Here is an 18,136-nt window from a genome sequence, read left to right on the forward strand (position 1 = left end):
TTACACCCCGGGGAAAGCTGAAACAGTATCCCAGACCATGCAGGGATGTGTTCCTGAAACCGAAAGCTCCACAAAAGGGAGGCTTTTGGAGGAAGAGAGCACGAGGGGGGTGTTTCCTGTTCAGGGGGTGAAATCTCCAAAGCAGGAGGAGCTAGGGGAGTTGGCTGCCACGTCATCCCAACCATCACTGCAACCAGCAGGTGGCACTGCTGTGTTTGAAGCAGTGGAAAGTTTTTCCTGTGAGAAGTTTGGGCAGAGTCCAAACACCAGGATGATCTGCGCAGATGTGGTCACTAGCTGTTCCAGTACAAAGGCTAAGGCAAACCTTTGTGGAAGATGGAACTGGTTCACCATATTTACATCAAGAAGGGTCTGATCCACCAGTTGGGTGAAGACTCCTTGGAGGTGCAAAGTGTTGTGGAGTCTGGCACACTTCCCTGTGTTCCATTCAGCTTTCTCGACTTGTAGCAGTGTGCACAGCACAAGCCGCTTAGTGTATAAGCTTGCAGAAGATAAAGAGTCCACATGCTGTTGTTCTAAACTAGCAGCTTTATTTACAGCAGAACAGTAAAAATAAACAAACCATCCGAGACAGCAGTTATCTTGCTTCCTTGCTTGGCAGCAAAAGCAAGTCAGACAGAACAAAGAAACAGCTTCTCCAGAAGTTGGAGACAGCTCCTCCCCAGAACAGGCAGGACGATGGGTTCTGAGCTGTTAAGCCTATAAGCTCTGATTCCCCATCACACCCCCTCTCGTCCTGCACTGCTGGGGGCTCGTAAGTTTCACCACTTACCCCAAACACAGACCTTTACAGAACTCCCCATGATGCTGAAAGCTCAAAGGTTTCATGTCCCCATCTGCCAGGTTCTTCTGGCTTGGACAGTACTGCAATCTCACCAAGCCTAACTGGATACTCTGACACACATTCTGGAAACGGATGTCTAGGTGTTTGGTTCTGGCCTTAAACTGCCCAGACTCTGCCAACTTCAGACAGGGTTGATTGTCCTCCCACACCGTGATGGGCAAACAACAATACCTGCAGATTTCTTGAACCAAACAAACATAGAATTCATATTCCCTGCAAAGCTCAGACAGCGCACTGAATTCAGCTTCAGTAAAGGAAAGCGCAATAAGACTTTGCTTCTGGGTGTGATGGCCTGGGATTCGGATTCAGATGATGAACCTGAGGAATCCCAACCTACACAGGATTCCCCGCCTCCAGAAGCAGATGAGCCGGGGTTGGGGCATGAGCCTGAAGGGTCCTCACCTGTGCTGGATCCTCAGGTGCAGGCACCAGCTGAGTCTGCTCTGGCTCCTGAGGTGATGGAGGACCCATTGCCTGCAGGTGCTCCACTCTCAGCCCCGTCAGAGGAAGCTGGGGTTGCCTCTGGGTCCGGTAACCCTCCAGCCTCTCCTGAGCTGCAGAGGCTTAGGGCAGAGAGGCAGAGGGAACTAAGTTCCCGCAGGAAGAGTGCCAGTGTGGTGTAGTGGTTAAGAGCGGTAGTCTGATAATCTGGGGAACCGGGTTCGCTTCCCCGCTCCTCCACCTGCAGCTGCTGGGTGACCTTGGGCCAGTCACACTTCTCTGAAGTCTCTCAGCCCCACTCACCTCACAGAGTGTTTGTTGTGGGGGAGGAAGGGAAAGGAGAATGTGAGCCGCTTTGAGACTCCTGAAGGGGAGTGAAAGGCGGGATATCAAATCCAAAACTCTTCTTCTCTTCTTCTTCTTCATATTGCTTCATCAACCACGGACTGGACTTAGACCTTGCCTCTTGATTAACCCCCGGGACCAGCACACCGGGACTTCCACCCAACCAAAGAGTCCCCAAACCTTACCACCATCCCAGATGCGGACTTCCTGTTAGCCAGATTCGCCTAATTGCTATCTGTCCAGCACATCAGCTAGCCATCACCCTTAGCTGACAGCTTGAGACAGAAATCCTTGGTATCCTGCAGATAACGCAACACCCTCTTGATACCATTCCAGGCACTCACACTCGGGTTTGTAGCTTCCCTGCTGAGCAGATTGGTAGCAAAAGCAATGTCCGGTCTGCTCCACTGGGACAGATACAACAGACTACCCAGAGCTGACTGAAAAATCTCAGCATCTTTGAACTCAGCGCATTCTACTTGCTGACTATGTTTCACATAACTTGTCTCCATGGGTGTCCTGACCCCTGCATTCAGACATCCTGAACTTCTCAAGCCGTGATGCTGACTTGAATAAAATATTGGTGGGGGGCCAGGTAAGGCCCTCCTTGCACAATCAATCACATGATACATGCACATCATTTGAATGGCAATGCCTATAAAGGCAGTGGTTTTTTAAAAAAAGTAATATTTTGAGCCCATAGTTCAATTTCCAGCAGCTCCCCTTGCCCCAGAGAACACTTCTAGCATTCCATCTCCCCTACCTGTGTCCATTTGGTATCATCCTTTCAAGGTTTTTTCCTGTCCATTGTGTTTGTCTTTCATTTGTTCTCCTATGTGTGTTGTCAGTAGAAGCCACAATTCTGTGGGTACTCTAGGTGGTGCAGAAAACACCTAGAAGCTCCCTAGAGGTTCAAGTGCCGATAAACTTCAGTTTTGTGATCTATAAATTTCATTTAGCCAGCAGAGGGTGTCACAGGGCCAGCCTACCTTCCCTTTAGAGCAAACATGGGTCTCCAGCTGTTTTTGGACTACAACTCCCATCATCCCTAGCTAGCAGGACTAATGGGAAGGGATAACGGAAACTGTAGTCCAGGAGCTGCTGGGAACCAAAGTTTGGGAAACCCTGCTTCAAAGCAACTTTTGCGTTTGGCCTGCAAATATGGGACCTGTCCACTTTTGTATTTTCATTTTCTTGTGACCTTTGTACTTTATTTATTTATTTATTTATTTATAGAGGGAAAATTCAAAGAGAAAATGTATGGCTAGTTGTGGAAGAATAAAAGGTTGTGTTTGGGGGGGAAAACCCTGGGAGTGGCCCCCTCAAATATTTTATTGGGGGACAAAGACCCCATGGGCTTTAAGAGTTGGTGCCTAGTCCCTACACCCACAGGTCTCAGGAATGTTACAACATAAAAACATGTCAGAGCCAGCCGTTACAATGGTGCTTTTTGGCATAAAATAAAGACGCAGAAGCCAGCAATATTTCCATGGACGGAGGACAGCTCATTTCAGACTTCTCCTCTCCCTCCGGTCCTTTATTACTCTTTGTCCTCTCCAGCCGCATGGCTGCATTCCAATGTCTCACGTTACCTACATCCGGTCAAGCTTTAACCCACCCACAAACGATATAGGGTTACACTGCCCAGAGGGGGGGGGGATATAACTCCTTATAAGGTCAATGCATTCCAATACATTGTAAAGCTCAGAGTGCTGGTCAGCCGAGGTCAGGGGGCACCCTGCAATATTGCAAGCCTCTGCCGTGGCTATCTGACTCCCACAAAAACACAAGATAAAAACACAAAACTGATGTTAATCAGCCAAAGGTGAAGATTTGTCTGGTTCCTAAAGATGTTTAATGGTTTTTCCGACCTTTGTATAGATTCTTTGATGGAAAGTGAGATTGGAGCTCCTCCAGAAGCTCTTTCCACATTCCACACACTAATATGTTTTCTCCCCTGTATGAATTATTTGATGGGAAGTGAGATTGGAGCTGTGAGTGAAGCTCTTTCCACATTCCACACACTGATAGGGTTTCTGCCCTGTATGAATTCTTTGATGCGAAGTGAGACTGGAGCTCTGACTGAAGCTCTTTCCACATTCCACACACTGATAGGGTTTCTCCCCTGAATGAATTCTCTGATGCTTAGTGAGATCGGACCTATGAGTGAAGCTCTTTCCACATTCCACACACTGATAGGGTTTCTCCCCTGTATGAATTCTTTGATGGGAAGTGAGATCGGCGCTTCTACTGAAGCTCTTTCCACATTCCACACACTGATAGGGTTTCTCCCCTGTATGACTTCTCTGGTGCTTAGTGAGACTGTGGCTGTGACTGAAGCTCTTTCCACATTCCACACACTGATAGGGTTTCTCCCCTGTATGAATTCTTTGATGGGAAGTGAGAGAGGAGCTTGTACTGAAGCTCTTTCCACATTCCACACAATGATAGGGTTTCTCCCCAGTATGAATTCTTTGATGGGAAGTGAGAGAGGAGCTCTGACTGAAGCTCTTTCCACATTCCACACACTGATAGGGTTTCTCCCCTGTATGAATTCTTTGATGGGAAGTGAGTTTGGAGCTATAAGTGAAGCTCTTTCCACATTCCACACACTGACAGGGTTTCTTCCCAGTATGAATTCTTTGATGGGAAGTGAGTTTGGAGCTCTTACTGAAGCTCTTTCCACATTCCACGCACTGATAGGGTTTCTCCCCTGTATGAATTCTTTGATGCCTAGTGAGAGAGGGGCTCCTACTGAAGCTCTTTCCACACTCCAAATTTTCACGTGGCTCCTCCTCTCTGGGGATTTTATCGTGGTCACCTTTGTTCTTGATTTCATCACAATCTGCAAAGGAGACAAAAAGGGATTAGAGCCTCAAGAACAAATGGAGAAGAAATTAAGGGAGTTCAGTGTGTGTTTCTTACCTTTGTTGTTTGTCAATAACCAACATATTTATTATCAGATTTTGTTGAGTTGTTGACTGCGGCTTTGTTTGCTATAGAGTAGTGGCCAAAATTGTGGAAGACTTTTGCAGAAAAGTGTATTTCAGAGGTTTGATGGCTCATAACACTGCTTCTTTTGGAGTAATATCATACAATTATGTATCAACGGAAATTGTTCATTTACCCATATTCTATCTAATGTTATAGCCAAACAACCAGAAAAAGGAAGCACAACTTGCTTAGGTTGACTCTGTGTCTTTTTGTGGTTGGCTTTTTTGTGTTCTTGTAAAACATAATAAAATTATAGAAATGGCACAAAGAGTTGACTGGTCATCCAGAAAGCGATGTAAAATTGGACTGTTTAATGAACAATGCTACAGTTATGAAGAAACTGATGAAAGATAAGGAAAAACTTAACCAGAGCTGGCCATTATATATTTTTGAAGAGGTATCAGGAGACTCAGTCACTATAAAATCAGACCGGTAAAGGCAGGGAAAGGTGCACAAAGGCAAGTGACGATGGACGAGTGGAGAGACTGTCCCTACATGACAGAAGAAAATCATCTGGGTGTATACAAGATGACATGGCGCAATTTAATGTGAAGTTGAGTGCAAGGACTGGTCAAAATGTTATAATTCTAAGGAATAAGCCATTTTCATCTCACAAGCAAAGGTTGAAAAGATTAAACCCATGTTAACTGGACAGCAGAACAATGGAACAGTGTTATTTGGAGCAATGAGACCCAAATCTCCTTGCTTGGTAGTGATGGCATAACATACACGAGGAGAAGAATCAGATAAGATTTACATCCACTTGCATTACACCGACCATGAAACACTCAGATATTGTGTTGATCTGGGGTTATATGGCAGCAAAAGGTGTGGGCAAAATTTACATCATTAATGGGGATGTAAATGCCCTAAAATGCATAAATGAAAGACTTGCGCGCAAACTGAAGCGTTCCTCAGGTGATCTTTTCCCAGATGCTGAAGCACATTGTCAGGGAACTGCCCTCGGTTCAGGAGGGAGAGAGGATAAGCCGAATGGATTACAGAGAGCCTCCAGGGATCGTGGGAAGCAGCTCCTCTTCAAGGGAGGAGAATAAAGATGCCTCCAGTGGAGTGGCGCTGCAGGAGTCGGAAGAGGCAAGACAGTGCCAGGACAACTTGCGAAGATGATGCCTTCCTGGAACAGATGGCCAAGCATGCAAAAGGAAGGGAGATAGTAGTAACGGGGGAATTCAATTACCCGGATATTTGTTGGACATCAAACTCAGCCAAGAGCATAAGGTCAAACAGATTCCTCACTGGCCTTGCAGACAACTTCATTGTCCAGAAAGTGGGAGAAGCAACAAGAGGAACAGCCATTTTAGATCTGGTCCTAACCAATGTTGATGACCTGGTTAGTGGGGTAGAAGTGGAAGGATCATTAGGCACGAGTGATCATGCTCTTCTGAAGTTTACTATACAGCGGAAAGGAGCAGCCAAGCATACTAGGACTCAATTTCTTGACTTTAAGAAAGCCGACTTCATAAAACTTAGGGAAGTGCTGGGTGAGATCCCATGGACAACAATACTAAAAGGAAAGGGAGTTCATGATGGCTGGGAGTTTGTTAAGAGGGAGATAGTAAAAGCACAACGTCAGGCAATACCAATGAGACGGAAACATGGAAGGTGCCTAAAGAAGCCAGGGTGGCTATCTAAAGAACTTTTAACTGAGTTAAGATTAAAAAAGGATGTGTACAAAAAATGGAAAAGGGGGGAAACCACCAAAGAGGAATTCAAACAAATAGCCAGCACGTGTAGACACAAAGTCAGAAAAGCTAAAGCACAGAATGAACTCAGGCTTGCTAGAGAGGTTAAAAGCAACAAAAAAGGCTTTTATGGGTATGTTAGTAGCAAAAGGAAGAACAAAGAAACAGTGGGGTCACTCAGAGGAGAAGATGGTGAAATGCAAACAGGGGACACAGAAAGGGCTGAACTCCTCAATGCCTTCTTTGCCTCAGTCTTCTCCGATAAAGAAAACAATGCCCGACCTGAAGAATTTGGAGCAAATGATTCAGCAAAGGAAATACAGCCCAGAATAACTAAGGAGATAGTACAAGAATATTTGGCTAGTTTAGATGTATTCAAGTCTCCAGGGCCAGATGAACTGCATCCAAGAATATTAAAAGAACTGGCAGATATGATCTCAGAACCACTGGCAGTCATCTTTGAGAATTCCTGGAGAACAGGCGAAGTCCCGGCAGACTGGAGGAGGGCAAATGTTGTCCCTATTTTCAAAAAGGGGGGAAGAGAGGACCCAAATAATTACCGCCCAGTCAGTCTGACATCAATAGCAGGGAAGATTCTGGAGCAGATCATTAAGCAAACAGTCTGTGAGCACCTAGAAAGGAATGCTGTGATCACCAATAGTCAGCATGGATTTCTGAAAAATAGGTCATGTCAGACTAACCTGATCTCGTTTTTTGACAGAATTACAAGCCTGGTAGATGAAGGGAACGTAGTGGATGTAGCCTACCTTGATTTCAGCAAGGCATTTGACAAGGTGCCCCATGATATTCTTGTAAAGAAGCTGGTAAAATGCGGTCTTGACTATGCTACCACTCAGTGGACTTGTAACTGGCTGACTGACCGAATCCAAAGGGTGCTCATCAATGGTTCCTCTTCATCCTGGAGAAGAGTGACTAGTGGGGTGCCACAGGGTTCTGTCTTGGGCCCGGTCTTATTCAACATCTTTATCAACGACTTGGATGATGGACTCAAGGGCATCCTGATCAAATTTGCAGATGACACCAAATTGGGAGGGGTGGCTAACACCCCAGAGGATAGGATCACACTTCAAAACGACCTTGACAGATTAGAGAACTGGGCAAAAACAAACAAGATGAATTTTAACAGGGAGAAATGTAAAGTATTGCACTTGGGCAAAAAAAATGAGAGGCACAAATACAAGATGGGTGACACCTGGCTTGAGAGCAGTACATGTGAAAAGGATCTAGGAGTCTTGGTTGACCACAAACTTGACATGAGCCAACAGTGTGACGCGGCAGCTAAAAAAGCCAATGCAATTCTGGGCTGCATCAATAGGAGTATAGCATCTAGATCAAGGGAAGTAATAGTGCCACTGTATTCTGCTCAGGTCAGACCACACCTGGAGTACTTATCTAGTTTTGGGCACCACAATTCAAGAAGGACACTGACAAACTGGAACGTGTCCAGAGGAGGGCAACCAAAATGGTCAAAGGCCTGGAAACGATGCCTTATGATGAACGGTTAAGGGAGCTGGGCATGTTTAGCCTGGAGAAGAGGAGGTTAAGGGGTGATATGATAGCCATGTTCAAATATATAAAAGGATGTCACATAGAGGAGGGAGAAAGGTTGTTTTCTGCTGCTCCAGAGAAGCGGACACGGAGCAATGGATCCAAACTACAAGAAAGAAGATTCCACCTAAACATTAGGAAGAACTTCCTGACAGTAAGAGCTGTTCGACAGTGGAATTTGCTGCCAAGGAGTGTGGTGGAGTCTCCTTCTTTGGAGGTCTTTAAGCAGAGGCTTGACAACCATATGTCAGGAGTGCTCTGATGGTGTTTCCTGCTTGGCAGGGGGTTGGACTCGATGGCCCTTGTGGTCTCTTCCAACTCTATGATTCTATGATTCTATTCTATGATTCTAACTTGCCTGGGCAAAGCGGGGAGGAGAGGGGTCCTCTGTTACCCACACCCTCCTTGCGCAGAAAGCATCTGCGCAGAGAGGGGAGGCGCAGACTGGGAGTCAAGAAGCTGCTTTGCTGGGGAAAGTTTAGGAACCGCCCACTCACGGATTCTGCCAACGACTGAGTCAGCCACGGGAGAGTGGGGCTCCGGATGGATAAGGTTTATTTTGGCAGCAAAAGCAAGGCTTCACAGCTAAGCAGGGAGATATTTGCCTGCTTGCTCTCGAGCAACCCCTTGGAAACATTACACACACACACACACATATATATATATATTCTATTTTATACTTCAACAGGATTCCGCTCCATGTCATGTTGCTGCTGTGTGCAAAAGGTGCTTTCAATATAAAGATATTTCACTGCCGGAATGGCCTGGGAATAGCCCAAACTTTAACCCAATCAGAAATCTATGGAGCCGACTAAAGAAACTTGTTAGTCAGAAGCAACCCAGCAATAAAGTCCAATTAACAGAGGCAATAATTTAATCTTGGTTTCACTTTATTACAGCTGCAGTACTAAAAACTTGGTTCATATCATGGGAAGGCATTGTAAGGCCGTAATTAAAGCTAAAGGTTGCCAATGGTTATGACTGCTGTTCTAATAAATACTCCTTCATAAAAGTTCTTTCATTACATTCTTCATTAGATTATCCTTCACTGATATATAATTTTATGGTATTACTCCACACAAAAGTGGTGTGATGAGCCATCAAACCTCAGAAATACACTTTTCACAAAAGGTTTCCACAATTTTGGCCACTAGGAGAAGTTCACTTTAAAGTTAATGTTCTACTTATATGGGATCAGACTATTATTTATGTTTCATGTTTATATATGTGTTGGAAGCCGCCCAGAGTGGCTTGGGCAACCCAGCCAAATGGGCAGGGTATAAATAAAAAATATTATTATTACTAGAGGGTTACATTGATTTAAGAGCAGTCCTGTTCTGGAAAAGATTAAGTTTGTAAACCATCATCACCATCATCATCATCATCATCATCATCATCATCATCATCACTGCTACTACTACCTGAGATTCAATAAGTCTAGCTCTTCTCTGGGATGAATTTTGTTTGGCCCAACCATGGCATCCCCTCCATCTCCATTGTCAGTCATTTCTTTCATAGAATCATAGAGTTGGAAGAGACCACAAGGGCCATCGAGTCCAACCCCCTGCCAAGCAGGAAACACCATCAGAGCACTCCTGACATATGGTTGTCAAGCCTCTGCTTAAAGACCTCCAAAGAAGGAGACTCCACCACACTCCTTGGCAGCAAATTCCACTGTCGAACAGCTCTTACTGTCAGGAAGTTCTTCCTAATGTTTTTGATCAACCCAAGACTGACAGGAGCAAATACAAAACCAGAAAACCTGAAGCTACGTATGTGGTGTCCGGTACGTTTCCACAGCTATCTGGGATGAATTTTGTTTGGCCCAACCATAGCATCCCTTCCATCTCCATTGTCAGTCATTTCTTTGGTCAACACAAGACTGACTGGAGCAAAAACAAAAACAGAAAACCTGAAGCTCCACATTTCCTGGACTTGTAGCAGAGCGGCACAGCGAGTGCTGCTTGTGTGTGTGAGCTTGCAGAACTCAGAGTCCAATACACTGCTGTTCCTCTAAATTACAAAGCTTTATTGCATGTACAGCAAGATAAACCATCGGAAGATGCAGACGTTGCGTCTTCCATGTCTCAGCAGAAAACGAAAGTCAGAAAGAACGAAGAAACAGCTTTCCTGGATGTTGAGAAAGCTCCTCCCCAGATGCAGGACACTCTGGGCTGTTAACCCTGTAAGCTCTAAAGCTCACAACTTATCTTTCCTAACAATTCTGAAGCTGACATTGAAGATGGCCTGGGCAGTTCAGACCAGCCTGATCGTGGTAGAAAAAGGAGTAATTTGAGGAAGATTGTTCAAAGAAAAAACTGTAAGTTACTGTTTATTGTGGGGGTGTTAGGTTCCCAGGTGTTGCAGGGGGCACTGTTGAGCTCTGTGAAAATATATGAGGTTGGTTCCATAGAGGTATGTTTTGAATTTCCAGGCTGATATGATGATCCCACAGGGAGCCTTACCAAGAGAGGCCACGATCCCACGAGTCTCCTCCATGACGTCCTTATGCAGAGCTCTCTGGTCAGGATCCAGGAACGCCCACTCCTCGTCCGTGAAACGAATGGTGACATCTTCAAAGCAGACTGGACCCTAAAAGATAAAGGGAAATGTCCTCCTCTGAGACAGCAGAAATATGATCTGCTACACAATGCTCTGTTGTTTCCTTCCTGTAAATAATAATAATAATAATAATAATAATAATAATAATAATAATTTATTATTTATACCCCGCCCATCTGGCTGGGTTGCGGTGTTGCTTCAATAGGATTGCTAGCTGCACATTTTATTTATGGATGCTTATTTTATTCTGCCTTTTAATTATGGGTATCCGTCTTTGTGCAAATAGGTGGTACTCCACCTTGTGGTTTTCAAGTCACTCTGCCTACGCAAGCACTCCAGTTTCCCCGATGGAAGGATCTACTTTCTCCTCTCCTTGTGAGTTGTTCTGGGAAGGTTCCCTCCCAATGCCCTAGGGCCAAATTCAAGGGGTTCATGGGGGCATGGAGAGGGGGAGGGGAGGAATGGGGGCAGGCTCCATTTTCCAGCGGATGGCGCTGGTTAGGTGAATCCAGGCCACTATTTGTTCTCATTTGTCCACTGCTTAGAAACCAATTTTTGCATTCAGTGATCAGTCTAGAAATAAGATAAGCCTATTTTGGATGGCCCCTTCATGGATCACTGCCTTGCAATGGCGAAGGGGCTTGAATAACTCAGAAAAGCTATGAGCTATGCGGTGCAGGGCCACCCAAGATGGACAGGTCATAGTGGAGAGTTTTGACCAAACGTGATCCACCTGGAGCAGGAACCGGTAAGCCACTCCAGTATCCCTGCCAAGAAAACTCCATGGACAAAGACAACAGGCATATAAAAGTTATGACGCTGGAAGATGAGCCCCTCAGGTCGGAAGGCGTCCAACATGCTACTGAGGAAGAGCGGAGGACAAGTACAAGTAGATTCAGAGCTGATGAAGAGGCTGGGCCAAAGCCGAAAGGACGCTCAGTTGCGGATATGCCTGGAAGCGAAAGGAAAGTCCAATGCTGTAAAGAAAAATATTGCATAGGAATCTGGAATGTAAGAACCATGAACCTTGGTAAGTTGGATGTGGTCAAAAATGAGATGGCAAGAATAAATATTGACATCCTGGGCATCAGTGAACTAAAATGGATGGGAATGGGCGAATTCAGTTCGGATGACCATCACATCTACTACTGTGGGCAAGAATCCTGTAAAAGAAATGGAGTGGCCCTTAGAGTCAACAAAAGAGTGGCAAAAGCTGTACTAGGATGCAATCTCAAAAATGATAGAATGATCTCGATACGAATACAAGGCAGACCTTTTAACATCACAGTAATCCAAGTTTATGCACCAACCACTGGTGCTGAAGAAACTGAAAATGACGACTTAAAGCACTTATGAAGACTTAAAACACCTTATAGAAATGACACCAAAGAGGGATGTTCTTCTCATTATAGGGGATTGGAATGCTAAAGTAGGGAGTCAAGAGATAAAAGGAACAACTGGCAAGTTTGGCCTTGGAGTTCAAAACGAAGCAGGGCAAAGGCTAACAGAGTTCTGCCAAGAGAACAAGCTGGTCATCACAAACACTCTTTTCCAACAACACAACAGACGACTCTACACATGGACATCACCAGATGGGCAGCATCAAAATCAGATTGATTATATTCTCTGCAGCCAAAGATGGAGAAGCTCTATACAGTCAGCAAAAACAAGACCTGGAGCTGACTGTGGCTCAGATCATCAGCTTCTTATAGCAAAATTCAAGCTTAAACTGAAGGAAGTAGGAAAAACCACTGGGCCGGTAAGATACAATCTAAATCAAATCCCAAATCCCTTATGAATACATAGTGGAATTGAGGAACAGGTTTAAGGATTTAGATTTGGTGGATAGAGTACCTGAAGAACTATGGATGGAGGCTCATAACATTATACAAGAGGCAGCAACTAAAACCATCCCAATGAAAAGGAAATGCAAGAAAGCAAAGTGGCTGTCCAACGAGGCCTTACAAATAGCGGGGGAGAGAAGGCAAGCAAAATGCGAGGGAGATAGTGACAGATACAGGAAACTGAATGCAGATTTCCAAAGAATAGCAAGGAGAAACAAGAAGGCCTTCTTAAACGAGCAATGCAAAGAAATAGAGGAAAACAATAGAATGGGAAAAACCAGAGATCTGTTCAAGAAAATTGGAGATATGAAAGGAACATTTCGTACAAAGATTACCATAATAAAAGACAAAAGTGGAAAGGACCTATCAGAAGCAGAAGACATCAAGAAGAGGTGGCAAGAATACACAGAGGAACTATACCAGAAAGAAATGGATGTCTCGTATACCCCAGGTAGTGTGGTTGCTGATCTTGAGCCAGACATCCTGGAGAGTGAAGTCAAATGGGCCTTAGAAAGCACTGCTAATAACAAGGCCAGTGGAAGTGATGATATTCCAGCTGAACTATTTAAATTTTAAAAAGATGTTGCTGTTAAGGTGCTACGCTCCATATGCCAGCAAATTTGGAAAACTCAGCAGTGGCCAGAGGATTGGAGAAGATCAGTCTACATCCCAATCCCAAAGAAGGGCAGTGCCAAAGAATGCTCCAACTACCGCACAATTGCACTCATTTCACACGCTAGCAAGGTTATGCTTAAAATTCTACAAGGCAGGCTTAATCAGTATGTGGACCGAGAACTCCCAGAAGTGCAAGCTGGATTTAGAAGAGGCAGAGGAACCAGAGACCAAATTGCAAACATGCGCTGGATTATGGAGAAAGCTAGAGAGTTCCAGAAAGACATCTACTTCTGCTTCATTGACTATGCAAAAGCCTTTGACTGTGTCGACCACAGCAAACTATGGCAAGTTCTTAAAGAAATGGGAGTGCCTGATCACCTCATCTACAGTTAGAACTGGATATGGAACAACTGATTGGTTCAAAATTGGGAAAGGAGTACGACAAGGCTGTATATTGTCCCCCTGCTTATTTAACTTATATGCAGAATTCATCATGCGAAAGGCTGGGCTGGATGAATCCCAAGCCGGAATTAAGATCGCCGGAAGAAATATCAACAACCTCAGATATACAGATGACACAACCTTGATGGCAGAAAGTGAGGAGGAATTAAAGAACCTTTTAATGAGGGTGAAAGAGGAGAGCACAAAATATGGTCTGAAGGTCAACATCAGAAAAGCGAATATCATGGCCACTGGTCCCATCACCTCCTGGCAAATAGAAGGGGAAGAAATGGAAGCAGTAAGAGCTTTTACTTTCTTGGGCTCCATGATCACTGCAGATGGTGACAGCAGTCACAAAATTAAAAGACGCCTGCTCCTTGGGAGAAAGGTGGTGGCATACCTAGACAGCATCTTAAAAAGCAGAGACATCACCTTAACAACAAAGGTCCGTAGAGTTAAAGCCACGGTCTTCCCAGTAGTGATGTATGGAAGTGAGAGCCGGACCATAAAGAAGGCTGATCGCCAAAGAATTGATGCTTTTGAGTTATGGTGCTGGAGGAGACTCTTGAGAGTCCCATGGACTGCAAGAAGATCAAACGTATCCATTCTTAAGGAAATCAGCCCTGAGTGCTCACCGGAAGGACAGATTGTGAAGTTGAGGCTCCAATACTTTGGCCACCTCATGAGAAGAGAAGACTCCCTGGAAAAGACCCTGTTGTTGGGAAAGATGGAGGGCACAAGGAGAAGGGGACGACAGAGAATGAGATGGTTGGACAGTGTTCTCGAAGCTACAAACATGAGTCTGACCAAACTGTGGGAGGCAGTGGAAGACAGGAGTGCGTGGCGTGCTCTGGTCCATGGGGTCACGAAGAGTCGGACACGACTAAACGACTAAACAACAACAACAATTTTGGATGGCCATCTGTCTTGGATGATCTAGCAACGCAGGGGGTTGGACTTGATGACCCTTGGGGTCCCTTTCAACTCTAGGATTCCATGAAAACTGCAACTACAGATGAATCCTACTGGCGAAATTCAGAAGGCTGGTGTCAGAGTTCTATGGGTAGGAAATCCCACAGTACACAGCTGGAGTTCACACTTTCTTAGCAAGAACACGATATTCACAGACTTGGCTGAGTTTCGGGCCTCATGAGAACAGCAGCTCATTCCCAGAGGGTCTGTCAGTTTGCATAATCTAGCAGAGATTCCTGCAACGCAGGGGGTTTCCTGGCTCTGAGAGACAAGCAGGGAGGGTGGCTTCTGGCAGAAGGAGAGGGAGCCACCGATGGCTCCTCCTTCTCCTGACTCACCTCTGCCTCTCGACTTCCCTCTCCCACTCGCCTCCTTCCTCTTCTGCTTCTGATTCTGCACTGCATTCTGCCACAGTGTCTCCCAGCTCACTAAGCCCTGTTACCCCTTTAGCTTCTGACATCTCCTTTTCCCAGGCTTCTCCCTCTGATCACTCATCCTTCCTCCACTTCCACTCCTTCGGCTCTGAGCCATCTTCCCTTCCTGGTTCCCTGGCTGCTTCCTCCCACCATTCCTCTGTGCCCAACCAGTCCATGATATTGCTCCATCCCTCAGCCTCTGTCCCCACAAGGCAGCTTCCCCTGACCTGATCTGGTTCCACAGCCGCTGCTTCCCTTCTGCCCCCATGAGAAGGCGGATCAGGAGGTCTTGCTGGCATCATTCTGTCACCTGCAAGAGAAAAAATGTAAACAGGACGCCAGGAGTGCCTGCTTCTCTCACAGGGGAAACAGGGCATCTCTAACAATAGATGGGCCTTTCAGAAAGCCTTACTTGCTGAGAGCATTTGGAGGTTTGTGCCCATTTCATATGTTAGATGTGCAAAAACCCATCTCCCCTCCTCTGGACCCTTGCTTCCAACTGTCTCCCCGCAAAACAAGATGAAAAGAATATCAGTGTTTGTAAAAAAAAAAAAGGTTCTGTTGGCATAAAAGAGTCCCCGAGAAGAGTATCCCTGCAGAGTACTGGTGTAGCTGCTCTGTGAGTCGCCTACTGTGGTCCTCTAGGAGTTCAGACTGTTCCAGTAGCCGATGCTGAGTGCTTTCCTGATCCTCAGATCCTAGCTGCCCCAGCGTCACTGCAGACAGTTACAGCTTGCCACCAACTGCTCCAACGCACAGCCACTGGCTCCATACACCACCAGGACTCACCAGCTCCCTGCTCAGATGCTGTCAGTCGTTTTGCACTCTGCACAAGCTCAGAAACACTGGGCCCATAACCTGTCAGTGTTTGTAAAAAAAAAAGAAGGGTTCTGACCTCCCTTTGTTGCCTCAGCCTGGTCCTCGGACCCTTGTTGACATAAAGAGTCCACGAGAAGAGTATCCTTGCAGAGTACTTTCCGCTTTTATTCTTAAAAGCCTTTCTGCAAAAGTGACTGACCAACTGTACACAAAAGCGACTGACCAACTGTACACACTGTTGGTTTCTGCTTCCTCACTGAGCAGCGAATGCATATCACAAGACATTGTTTTGCATTCCACAGTCCAAGTTACTGTTGGATTCCCACAGGAATGGGAGACTGGATGTGACGTACACTGGTTTGCTGTTTTTCACTCTTCTCTCGGTTTCTTTGTTAGAGAGACAGGTTGCTTCTCTGCTCTCACAGAGGCAAGATGCATGTTTGTATTCTCTCAGCACAGAGTGGAAATAAAGTTGAGAATGTGCCACATACTGCTTATCCTTCTGCTGTCTGGACTACTCTGCTTGGGCTCAAGATAAGTAAAGCCTGTATCAGCTTCAGATGGGCCGAAGCTGGTCAAAATCTCACACACACATCAACACTACCAGGTTTCACCAACCAACCAACCCAAACCAAACTAACATTTCTCACTCTATATATACAACCCGGTGCAGGCCGCTGACTCATGCTGACCCAGCTTTTTAAGCATTAAAGAAACAGCTGCCAATTTTTAGCCGTGACAAAGAACCCTCAGATGAGCTGGAAAACCAACAGAACAAGACCAAATGGAGAAGAGCCACCTTCCTCCTTACCCAGTGGCCGCTCTCTGGTGTCCAACGGAGGCCTCTCTGCCTCACAGGAATCCAGGTCCATTTCTGCAAAGAGTTCCGTTCCCTGAAAAAGAAACAAGGATTCAAAACAGAGAATGGGGAGAAATATTAGTAAAAGAATGACAAAGACAAAATTATTCAGGCTGTTACATCTCATTCCATGGATGCCTTCCCAGAAAACGGATGGGCCAACAGTAGAGCATTATGGGATGTTCTCTGTCCTGTTTGGAGCTCCTTGGGAGTATCCAGAGGAAAGTCTCTCTCACCTGCTTTCTCTCTGCCTGCTTTCTCTCCTCTGCCTGACTCAGGAGGAAACCTTCGGACAGGGCCACCGCCTGGGAACTGGTCTCCGCTCCGCATTCCCTCACCCAGCTCTCCATCTCTGGTGGAAGGACAGCCAGGAACTGCTCCAAGATCACCAGGTCCAGCATCTCAGCTTTCGTGTGCCTTTCTGGCTTCAGCCACTGACGGCCAAGGTGGTAGAGTCGGCTGCAAACCTCTCGGGGTCCTTTGGCCTCCTGGAAGCAGAACTGTCTCACCTGCTGGCTCTGCCCCTCTGAGCGGAGGGTGTCCTCCTCACCCAGGATCTTCTGCACAAAATTTTCCCAGAACCCCCCACTGCTCCCAGTTTGGATGTCATGGCCTCTTCCTGCTTCAGGGCCAGCTGAGTCTTGCTCATCCATCTGTGCTCTCAGGAAGCCTCTGAGAGATCGGAAGGAACCTTTTGGTCTTCTGCCAAGTTCTGTCTGTCTGAATGAGAAGCTCTAGCAAATCCTACAAAGCAAATACATTGTTCTGTTACAGAATTTGTAGGTCAGTAGAAGAAAAAGATTCCCTGAGCAAGCATGGATGAGTCTTGCTGGGATCTAGGGCTGGACTGCACCACATTCCAGTCCATGAGCTATCTTTTTTGGGGGGAAAGAAGAGTAGCAGGAGAAGAAATATGTCTCTAGCCTTCTAGCAATGCAAAATGTGGAGGCAACTGAACGGATTAATGTGAGGTGAATCAGTCTGGTTTCTGCTGCCTTCCAGTCAATGCATGAAGTCAGAACTGACAGACAAGGGAGTCATTTGTATCTTGTGAATAATGGATGCTTGGCTCTAGTGGGGGTCCTCACCTGGGGGTCCTCAGGAGTTGTTCTCCCCCCACCCCCACTCCCCTGCTTCTGTCTCCTTTTCTTGCACTTGGACTCTCTGCCGCTCTCCAGACAGACTCCTGGGGTGGGGTCCCTTTTTCTTTGCTCCGAGGGCCAGGAATGTATCTGGCCAACCCCTGAGGGCCAAGTGGATGTGGCCAAAGACACCTCCCTTGAAATTTAGGCGGGTAATTTAGTATTAGTAATAATAATAATAATAATTTATTATTTGTACCCCGCCCATCTGGCTGGGTTTCCCCAGCCACTCTGGGCGGCTTCCAACAAAGATGAAAGATACACTAAAATGTCACATATTAAAAACTTCCCTGAACAGGGCTGCCTTCAGATGTCTTCTGAATGTCAGGTAGTTGTTTATCGCTTTGACATCTGATGGGAGGGCGTTCCACAGGGCGGGCGCCACTACCGAGAAGGCCCTCTGCCTTGTTCCCTGTAACTTGGCCTCTTGCAGTGAGGGAACCGCCAGAAGGCCCTCGGAGCTGGACCTCAGTGTCCGGGCAGAACGATGGGGGAGGAGACGCTCCTTCAGATATACTGGACAGAGGCCATTTAGGGCTTTAAAGGTCA

General features: G+C 46.0%; 2 protein-coding genes and 1 long non-coding RNA gene across 3 annotated transcripts in view; 1 reads left to right on the forward strand and 2 right to left on the reverse strand.

Moving 5' to 3' along the window:
- Nucleotides 1-18,136, reverse strand: part of LOC309530315 (uncharacterized protein) — a 367,943-nt gene that overhangs the window by 266,253 nt on the left and 83,554 nt on the right. The window lies entirely within an intron of this gene.
- The window catches only part of LOC309530282 (uncharacterized protein), a 487,095-nt gene that overhangs the window by 84,854 nt on the left and 384,105 nt on the right, over nucleotides 1-18,136 (forward strand). The window lies entirely within an intron of this gene.
- Nucleotides 1,886-2,830, reverse strand: LOC309530669. The gene is made up of 2 exons (XR_014218830.1): nucleotides 2,659-2,830; nucleotides 1,886-2,593 (listed from the first exon to the last, which is right to left on the reverse strand). It is a non-coding gene; the product is annotated as an uncharacterized lncRNA (long non-coding RNA).

Source organism: Podarcis vaucheri (assembly GCF_965113315.1).
Source record: "Podarcis vaucheri genome assembly, chromosome: 4".
NCBI classification, from domain to species: domain Eukaryota; kingdom Metazoa; phylum Chordata; class Lepidosauria; order Squamata; family Lacertidae; genus Podarcis; species Podarcis vaucheri.